This window comes from Struthio camelus, chromosome 16 (assembly GCF_040807025.1).
Source record: "Struthio camelus isolate bStrCam1 chromosome 16, bStrCam1.hap1, whole genome shotgun sequence".
Taxonomy (NCBI): domain Eukaryota; kingdom Metazoa; phylum Chordata; class Aves; order Struthioniformes; family Struthionidae; genus Struthio; species Struthio camelus.
In genome coordinates, this window is record NC_090957.1 from 12,733,712 (window position 1) to 12,744,350 (window position 10,639).

The 10,639-nt window shown below is 47.0% G+C and overlaps 1 protein-coding gene across 5 annotated transcripts in view; it reads right to left on the reverse strand.

Moving 5' to 3' along the window:
* Positions 1-8,227, reverse strand: part of LOC104146204 (CAP-Gly domain-containing linker protein 2) — a 90,979-nt gene extending 82,752 nt beyond the window's left edge. The window contains exon 1 of one of the 5 annotated variants that reach the window (XR_011134956.1): positions 7,544-7,788. The gene's annotated coding sequence lies outside the window, so the exon portion shown is untranslated. Of the gene's footprint in view, positions 1-7,543; positions 7,789-8,114 lie in introns of those variants that run through there. The other 4 variants (XM_068910455.1, XM_068910452.1, XM_068910451.1 and 1 more) reach the window with 4 other exon arrangements.
* Between the last annotated feature and the right edge of the window lie 2,412 nt (positions 8,228-10,639).

Below are 10,639 nucleotides of genomic sequence, written 5' to 3' on the forward strand. Positions count from 1 at the left end.
CTCTCAGCTCCGGAGGCAGCGTTGCCGTGCTGGAGGCAGCTCTTCCCGGCAGCACCCTCCTCCTCTCTGCTGATTCACTAGCCTGCAGTCAGCCTCCCACGCACGAAGCTGACCCCAGCGCTCTGTGCTCCCTAACAGCTTCTTCCCAGGCTCTGATGAGCGCTGCCATTTCCTCAGACCACAGCTCACATATCTATACTACTCCCACTGCAACCAGCAGTAGAGGCAGAGACCAGGAACCTGAACAGCTTGCTTTCAACCAGTATGCATTAGTTACACCTAGCTTTCTACTCTACCACCTGCAACGGTGGTACAAAGGTAGCCTAGGAAAGCCAGGAGTTTAGATAGATCACAAGCTTGAAAGCAGAAGAGGGAACACGTCTCTTATGCAGATTACACCCATATCAAGGGTCAAAAGCCATAACCATTTTGGCAAGTTGTATCAAATGGGTGCGTTTTTAATCCCTCAACATTGTTACATTATCCCCTCTTGCTTTGCCTTCTTCTCATCCACACCTTATGGTTTGCCTTCTGATTCTGGAGTCTTTGGAGGCAGAAGCCATCATTAACCTTGGCTTGTACCACGTGCAGAAAAACATGAGATCCTAGTTCAAAGCCTCTAGGCACTAACACAACATAAGCTGCAACAGCGCCATAGGATAGCTACCTAGTAGATGATACAAGAGGAGGTTAGCAAACACGGTTTCTAAACACCATCCCACACAATCAGATTGCAAAGTAGGTGTGAAGACTGAACACTTTCACTGTGCTCTGCCTGTGCTGCAGAGAGACTTGTTTAGCTGGATGGGGCAAGAAAGGCTGTCAGAGAAGGCACGGACTGGGCACACCTGGGAAAGACTGGCAATCCCAGCCTCCTTCACAGGCAAGAGTCTTTGCAAAAGCTGTACTGCTCCACAGCCTGTTTTTAATTACAGTTTTCATCTATAAGCTACTGTGCCATTGGGAAGCACACACAGAGCAATTCCTGAAGTACAGATGCTGGCAGCCAAAAGGAACAGGTCCGGCTAGATGGAGCACTGCTCAATTGTGATTTTATATTTCATGTCTCTGGAGATAAGAGTGGTGCTGATGGGGAGATCCCAGCCTGCACGCAGGTAGACAGGACAGATGGATCAACCCACCACGCTCCTGAAGTACCGAAGCACTCTATGTTTAGTCATATCTTTACAGTCACCACGTGTCCCTCGTTATTCCTTTGCTTCTTACAAAAAGAAGTTGTTTCTATACCACAAAGATTGTTAATCTATCCTTTACTGCAGGCAAGACCATAATCATGATTTTGTAAGGAGACCAAGATATAATCTTATCTAGCCAAACAAGTACAGAGTGGTTACAAACAACAGCCTGAGTACATTATAACGCAGAGCGCTGGCACGGTGTCTCTAAAGCAGACTGGTCCTTTTTTCAATCAAAAGCGAAGAGTAAAAACTGTGCTGCCACCTCTTCTAACGAGGGCCATCTCCAAGTTCAAGCACCCTAAAGCAGAATAGACCATAGCGTTCCACAAACCCGAACTACACAATCATCCAGTTCGATTTTGGTGTTTCCATGTTAGTGCATTGAAAGCACTGCCACACCTTCCTAGTGTCTAGCCAATGTGCTTCAGGTGAGGAGGGATTCAGAGATAAAACAGGAAGAAGTGCTTGCAGATGCTTCTGAGGCATCAAGACTAAGCTTGCGGGAGGCATTGCTACTGCCAGTACCATCTACTGGAACATCTATATAAACAAAAAAAACCTCCTATGGAACAGATTTAGCAAATTCAAAAAGCTAATTCATAGATTACGGTTAAAGCTTAAATGAATGGACATGTTTTGCTTTATCCAGGTCACCTTTTACATAAGCGTATTCTGCCTCACCAGCATATTCCACACAAGCCTGTCCTTACAGCAAGCATCTGAGTAGCCTCTTTGCAAGAGGCCACAGGTGATCACACAACAGCTCTAGCTCTAACAATCTGGTGGCCTTTGCTCCTTCAGTATATAACAAATATACCAGTCTGCAAACGCAAGAAATACAGACTGCTTCTCATACCTTGTTTCAAACGTGGACCTGTTTTCTTATTCCAGATTTGGAGACTCCTAACGCCAGATACTACTATTCCTCCAAAGGCACAAGAGCAAAAACTGCCACAACATGGTTGTTTAACCCCATGGATTCAGAGCCACTCCTTCCTAAACAGCCTCAGCCATGGTAGCTCCCATAATGCTTCAAAGAACACGCCTAGGCAACACAACCCTACAAAGTAGTATTATTCCATCTAATATTATACACCTTGGACACCAGTAAGTACTGATAGCACGTGATTAAGCAGGTCCACTTCAGCATACGACATAAATATTCAAAAGGCAGAAACATCCGTCTGTTATTCCAGGCTAGGAAATACTGTTTGTGCCATATTGCCCATCATTAAATCTCCATTAGGAATGGCTAGTGGATTGATTATCAGCTAGAACATCCCCAACGTACCATCTGGGAAAGTCCAGGGAAATGAAAGTACTTATTCAAGGTTGCAGACCGACCTACTCCAGTTTGCATAGCAAGGAACTCACAGTTATAAAACAAATAGCTAAATATAGCTGAGGAGCAGACTCTAGTCACTAGGATATTCTTCACGTGGAAGGCTGACGAGAGCCACTGAGGTAGTATCACACGCAATAATGATAACCAAACATCCCATGACCTAACTGTTTCTCCATCTCTTCCAGGAGAGGCCTCCTTTCTAGGGAGGTTTATTCCACTGCCGAGACAGATTCGGTGTCCAGGGAATGCACTTGCAAGTCATAACTGGGCGCATTTGCAAAGGATGGGAAAGTTCTGTTTGTTTTGACATGCAGCTGCTTTTTGCGTCTGTCAGAACTACTGAAAACTTTACAAGCACTAATTAGCAGACACCAGAGTTTTCAGAGCACTATGCAACAAATAAAGGGAAGAGATAAGTCAAAGGAGGAAAAAAGAACAGATTGCCCAAAGAAAGGCTTTGTTAGTGATTATGCCAAAATTTGGTGCCTTGGTTTGGATGTGTGGGTTTTTACTCCCTCCCCGACCCTGAGGATGTGCTGCAAAAGAAGTTGCACTGTTGTACCTGTCTATTATTGTAAAAAGGCCATGTAGGAAGGTGTTTGTGATTGACAAAAACCAAAAAAATGACGACGATAACAAAACCATCAAGGGGAAGACACGCACTACACAACTCTAACTACCACATTACTGCAAACTCAGCTAGACTGTCCAGAGAGGCTGCAGAATCTCCCTCACTGCCCAAACTATTAAAGAAAGTCCACGCAGAACTACACGCACAACCACCTTCAAACCTCTGTCTTGAATGATAGAGATGAAGATGGACCTGATCTGGGCCAGAGAGATGGATTAGGTGACCTCTTGAGGTTTCTGCCATCCCAAACGTTTGTAAATTCCTTTGAGTGTTACCAACATCCATACAGTCTTTACTACACTACACAAGTTATTCACTCAAATAATTAGGATTAATTTAGACCAAGAGATCTGACAGAAGCAGTACAATTTTATTTGCATTATCTTTTCAAAGAAACTGGATGGGGGAGCACAGGAAGGGTATTAAAAAGCATCCAAGTTACAAGACCCAGGTATCCACCATCCATAGAGCTTTTCATTCACAGATCTCAAGGGAGTTCAGAATCACAACACCCATTTTGTACTTGTCGGATACAGAGAAGGAAGCAATTTTCTCAACATTACTCAAAGTACAGTGGCAGAGATGAATGGTCACCCAACTCTGCTGGGCACTGCTTAATACTCAGCACATCAAAGGACTTGGGAAGTCTTTCTGAAGTGCTTACTCTATAGATACACAGTATCAATCATTTTTAAAACAGTCAGTTGGCATTCCCAGGCATAAATAGAGTTATCAAGGGAATCGACATCAGAGCTCAGAACATTAGCATGCAAAACAAACTGCAAACTCCCTCTGTGCTTCAGCACAGTTAGCGCAGAAGGTAAGATTATCCCATCCTCAAACAGGCCACTGTGGACTAGACTGACAGTCAGGAGAGGGGGGCTTGATTGCTGGCTCTGGTACACAGCCTACAGCAGGTTCTTTCACTGGTCTGTGATGTGTTTCCACAACCACTCCCTAGGTGGGTAAACACTGGCATGATAAAAACAAATCACTGAAAGGAATGCACTGTATAATTTCAGCCATAATTTCAGTCTACGCCATATTGATTCCATCACAATGAAGTTTAAAAAAAAAAAAAAAAGAAGAAGAAAACACACTTAGGCTGTGATAATGAAACATGACAACACTGTTTCATTTCTTCACACATCTTTCCTTGCTTATGCTGTGTCTGAAGCAACCGTGGCTATTTTCTAGCTGTAGTTTTACTCTTTTACAAAGAGCTAACAAAAATAGCATTGCTGCATGGGAATGGTTTCCAAAGAAAGTTTGATGCAGAAATATTGTCTTTTTTTTAAATGGAGGTTCCCCCCCACCACCCCCAGGAAAGCAGTAAGTATCAGTTTAAGGTGCCAGACTCAGAGTCACCTGCAATGAAGTCATTTTTCCAGTGGTAGCTACAGCAAGAGCTACTGCACATTATCAAAAGAGCAAGAAATTAAATCCAACTATGAGGAAAGTAAATTTGATCTGTCCATTTACCAGAATTCAACAAAATATAAAACAAACACTGTACACGAGGTCTCCTCAAGAGAGGGAGCACTAGGAAATGCTTTGAGAGCATGATGGTACTGCAGAAAGAGACTTCATGCATCAATGCGCCAGCAGACTTCCGTTGTTTCACTGGCAGCTTCAGCCACAAGGACAGACCCTTTGCATGGGACAGAAAGGACAGCTGTGCAGAGAAGGTAGATGGAATAAACCTTGGAAACACTAAATCCACTGCCTTCCTCTAACCTGGACCTCTTGAGCAACCTTGGATAGTTTTTCTGTCTTTATTTAGTAACTTACCTTGCCCAATTTGGTTGTCTTAGAGACCTGACTAGTACAGCAAATCCTCCATCTTGCTTTTGTACGATATTAACAGTAGTATCAACCAGAGTGTTCTCCCAGGCAAACAAGACCTGAAATTCTACTGTAAATATCACAAAAACAGTGATAAAAGAACAATAGCCAGACACTCTTGGCTGTCTTCAAGTTAATACAGCAGCAGAAAAGGCAAGACAAGGTGCTTTCTGGCCCCTTGTCAGAAACTTCCTTGGGCATTCTTGTGCTCAGATCCCTTGGGAGAAGGAGGTGGAAAACAGGCCACAGAAGATATTAAAAACACACACACACTATAAATACTCTCTGAGATAGCCAGCGTCTAACATGTAGGCTAGCAACAAGTCACTTTCAGGCCTGGCTGTCTGTGCCAGGGCTTTAAAAGCAAGTATAGAAACTTTGCCATGCACTGCACAGACTCTGTAAAGTGGTACCAGCACCATGCACCTGGGGGCTGGAACTTGCCTTATATGTTGTCTCTTGTCCTTACCAGGCTGATGAAAAAAATTCATGTTTATTCAATTCCTCGAGCTTCATGGACTGAAGACATTTTGATAAATTAAAAATAGCAGCCTCACACATGAGGTAGAACCTATACCCTTATCCATTTTAACCATCCAGTAACATAAGGGAAGAAGAAAAAAAAAAAAACCACCACCAACAACAGCAAAAAAAAAATCAGGAACTGTTACCTGCAGCCTCCAAGGTCAGAGGCAGCAAGAAGCCAAACAGAAGAGAACTGCATACCAACTCTTGGCCTCGGCAGATTACCCAGTCCATATTTATCTCGAGAGCATCTCTTAACACAGGTTAAGGTTCTCTTAAACACACAGGTTTTCCCTTAATTGAAGGCAGGCCCCATGCATGAATCCTCCTGAGATAAGAGCCTGATCTCCAGCACAGCTTCTCTCTGACATGCCTATAGTGGCTGGGGCTCACATTTTAACTTGTGGCTTGTTTTGGAACTGTGCCTTTGAAGTCCTGTGCTCTTAGGGCAGCCGTGACGGGCATGGTGACACCTTTTGGCAAGAACACAGTGGTTTGATGTAGACGCTCCTTCCTGGTCCTGGGAGGCTCTGACAACAGGCAGGCAATTTCTTAAAATGTCAAATCACAAGACCCACGCTTAAGAATGGGCCAGGCAGCAGTGCTGCATTTTAAGCATCATATCTCCAACGATGACAGGATGAGACTGACTCGTGCTGATAGAGGGGCTCTCTTGGAGCACCCCTGGGTAGAGAAATGCCACCCAGCAGAGAACAGGGCAAAGGCTTAAGCCAACAAACCCAAATGGACACCACAAACGTATCTGTCCACACACAGACTAATTTGTCTCAAAATGCAAGTCACCCTCACAGAAACCCTTCTAGCCAACAGTGATGGCTGGACTAATGAAACTTGACTTTCTTTCCAGCAGGATGAGTTTCTGAGCTGGAGTTTGCAGGCCTATGAGACTGACGATCAACAGAGCAGCAAATAACAGCCAGTGCTGACACAGTGCTTTGTTTCCCAGCGGTTCCCACATGCATCTCAGTCCAGCATGCCTAGATACTCTGAGATAACAACACGCATCTCGGTTTCTGTTCCTGAGGTTCATAGACATTACCCAAACAGACCACTTGCTATTTTGCATCAGTAGGTGCAAGGGGCAGAGAGCTGCTCTATCTGCCATGCCATTCACAGCCTGCAGCAGTATGCAGCTGCCAACAACCTGACCTAGCTGGGCCTTCCCTAGAAGCACATCTCCTTGCTGCAGACAAAAACACAAATCTTAGAGTACATAGTTAATATCGATATCGAGACTATTAAAGAACAAAAGGCCAGAGAGGAGACTGAGCTCAGCAAGCAGTCAAGCTTCCCACAGACAAAAGAAAACCCTCCTCCTGTTTCAAAATCAAAACTCACTTGGCACTAAGCAATTGATGGCAACACCCACAGCTACCTCCATCTTTCCAGCATCAGGCCCCTGCTTGTCCAGCTGCTCCCAGGCAGAGATAGCAAGAGCCATTTGCTGTGATCTAACGGGCACATTTACTACCGAACCACCACCCAGCCGCGGAGATGCCGGTCAGGACCGCAGCCCTGTGCCCGTGCGTGCAGGTGGGTGTGCACCAGACCAGGGATCGGGCAGACCTCACAGGCACGCAGTTCACCACGAAGCTCTCCCCCACCGCTCGACGGGTCCCCTCAGTCCAACCCAGCCTTCCAGGCTGAATCGCTGCAAAGCCGACAGGGAACACTGCAGCGGCAGGAGCAGCGCAAACCGTTGCGCAGAAAACAGCCCGGAACAGGGACAGCGCCTTGCCTTTCCCCAGCCCAAGGACAATGCTTTGCCGTGACCAATCCTTTCGCAACGAGACGAAAAGCTGAAATTCGGCGCTGACAACGCCCGAGACCCCCGCTCGCTCCAGCCTTTTTCCTACAGAGAACCGCACCAGCTTCATTCATCCCCTCCTTTGTTGCCGGCTCAGCGCGGGCTCCGAGACGAGCTCGCCCCTTCGCCCCGCTCCCTCCTCCACCTCCCGCCGCCGGGCTCTGTCCTACCTTCCGGGCACGCCGCTGGCCGCGGAGCGGGGGCGCCCCGGGCTGCGGGCGGCGGCAGCGCCACTCCCCGCGGCCGGCGGGAAGGAGGCAGCTCCGCGGCAGCCGGATCGCGGGAGGCGGATGCTGGGGAAGGCCGCGGCGGGGACCGTCCTGCCCGCGCCTCGCTGGCTGCCCGCGGGGCGATGCTGGGGCCGGGCCCAGCGCCGGCTCTGCGCTCCCGCTCGAACAAAGGGGCCGGGCCCGGGGCTGCGGCCGCCCCCGGCACCGAAATCCTTCTGGTTGCCGGGCCTGAGCGCTCCCGGAAACCGAGTGGGAGGGTGCGAAAGGGAGGCGCGCCCGCTCCTCCCGGCGGGCGGGGGGCGGCGGGAGGCTCCGGGCGCGGCCCCGCGGCGGGCGCTAGGCGCTGCCGGCCCGCGGGACCGGGGCACCCGCGAGGGCACGCACCCTGCGGCTCCCTCCCCGTCAGGACGTAAATAAATGAATTAATTAAATGAAGCACTCGGCTTCACGCGGCTCTTGTCTTAACATTCATGCCTTTAAGAGAAGAATTAGCAAGAATCGTGAAATTCACCTTTTGCTCAGCAGAGAGGGTGGCCTCCTTCCTCCCTGCTATGGATCTGGTCAGTGGAAAGGAGGAGCTCTCTCAACACACCTGGATTTACACGGCAGTAAATGTGATTGATATGGGAAGAGCAGGAGGAGGTGGAGGTGCTTCCTGGAAAAAGGAGAAAGCCCTCATTAGCGGGGAGTTCCTCGGGAACCCAGCAAAGAGAAAGCACCTGCAGCCTGCGGCAGCGCATTCATTCAAAATCAGGAAGGACGGGCTGCGCACGTAACCATCACTTGTCCCCTTTGCTGATAACTCCTAGGGCTGTGGCTGGGCTGACATTAGATGGAGATCTACAGTGCGGGGTCAGAGACAGATCTAGCGCCTGTCACCTGACCTTGCATCTTCAATTTGGACAGGAGTCACAGCGCTTTGTACAAGGGCCACAACTCTATTCAATGTACTTTACTGGCCTTACAGACATCTCAGATCACCCAAGGGGTAGCGTAGGAGATTTTGTGCAGCAGGTAATATGGTGGAATGCCACAGGCTGCGCAGTAATGGACTAGAGTCCCACTTGGCAATGGTCCTGCAATTTGGTGCTGTAACTCTGCTCCACACCTTCCCATGCCAGCCCAGCAAGGCTGGCATGGGGCACGTGGCCCAGCGTGGGCCGGCAAAAACACCGTGGAAATACAAGTGAAGGAGATGCATGTGGTAAAGCAGAGGTCAACTGAGCGTCATTCAGAATATGAGATTTGACAGCCGTGGCCTCAGCAAGACAACCCAGCCGTGTGAGGTAGATGAACATCCTCACTTCCCATCCTGCAGAGGGGAGGCCGAAGCAAAGTGAAGGGAAACGGCTGGCCCAAGTCAAAAATAGAACCTGAAGCACCTGACTTGACGCCTCTGCTTCGACTATTAGCTCACTGTGTTTCCCTGATATTCTCCCTACATCCAGACTCAAGTCATTGCTTTGCAGTTTTGGAAACAAGATTTTTTGTCTTCTTTCTAATCTGTAGTTGCCTAGGGAGACAGTATGTCACCAGGAAGAAAGAAGCTAGAAGAGAAAGTGCCTGTGGAAGCCACTGGACTCCAACAGGACGTCTGGACTGTTCTTCCAGCTTTGCCAGTGGCTTGCCATCTCTGCCAGTTCATATCCTTAGGTCCAAATTTCTTTCCTTACCTATAAAATGGGAACAGTGATGGTGACCTCGCTTTCTGGGCTCCTGAAAGACTAACAGAAAGCGCTACATACAGCCATGTATATTGTGATGACCTGCGTGTCTTTAAAGCAGCTTTGAAAAAAAAATCCTCTTTAATGTTTCCAGGTGCTTCAGGGTAGGATATTTCAAGTCAGATATTGCTCAGAAATTAAACCTTCTCATTTTTGATCAACTGCATAATTTTATGCTGTATCTTATATATGCTAGTTTGTTCTTATTACTAAAACTTCCATAGAAACATGTTAATTTACAGCTCTATGTCTACATTACAACAAATAAGGTCAGCAAGTTTGGGGTTATATTTTGTCTGCCAATAGTTTGTGGTATGCACAGTGGCTGAGTGTCATTTCCTGTCTTCAGTTTCATATTATTACAGGACCAGGTCCCAGGACTAAAATGCTTTCAAGACAGCTATGTTGCAAGCTGGTATGTTCCTGATTGTTTTTACATTTCAGCAGCAGAAGACTTAAAATTTAAAAGTACTTTTCTTCTTTAAAACTCAGTCATCCTGAGGGCTCTTTGTGCAAACAGCTATATATCACAAAGACTATTATTTGTTTTGTGTTACATTAGTGACTTGAGTCCTCCTAGGATCTCAGGCTGTTGCATCAGACACTGCCTACATGCAGAAGAAGAGGCAGAGCTTCACCACTGAGTCAGATTCCCCTCTCTCTCATGCTAGTGTATACTGCAATGCTGATGTAAAAGAGAGGAGAACCAGGCTCGCTTGCTCCAATAAGATGAAGTAGAAAAATTTCACAGCTTTAAGTCATTTCCTTGAATCATTCTGACAAATCTGTCTCTCTGACTAAACTTTCTCCAGGGAGAGAGGGGACGATCATCCAGGGCCAGAGCACTTGCCTGAAGTACCCAGGCTGGTTCCCCCAGACTGTAGGCTTGAATTTTTGTCTTCACAATCAAGCTGTCCGCTCAGCTTTCGTTGTACCTGATTTTCACTAACAATTTGAAAAGCTTCAGGATGAAATTAAATTTTGAAATCCCATCTTTCCACAGAGCTCCACTACTATTTCCCCAAAACCATTTACTCAAAGGGACTGTGTGCAGACAAACAAGCCTGCGCTGATGATCTCAGTTAAGGAGAAGCACATCAGACACTTAAATTTCAGCCTATGAATATATGAGCTCTTGTTAGTTTTACACAGGTGAGCAGGGCCATGAATCTGAATGAAATGATTCTATGTAGGAAGCTGGAAGGCCATCTCTAATGTTTCTAAGCTATCACATTTGCCTGATAAACCTCCTGGCATATACTAGCCTCCTGTTTTAAAGGACAGCATATACATTTTTTCTTGAAAAGTGGCT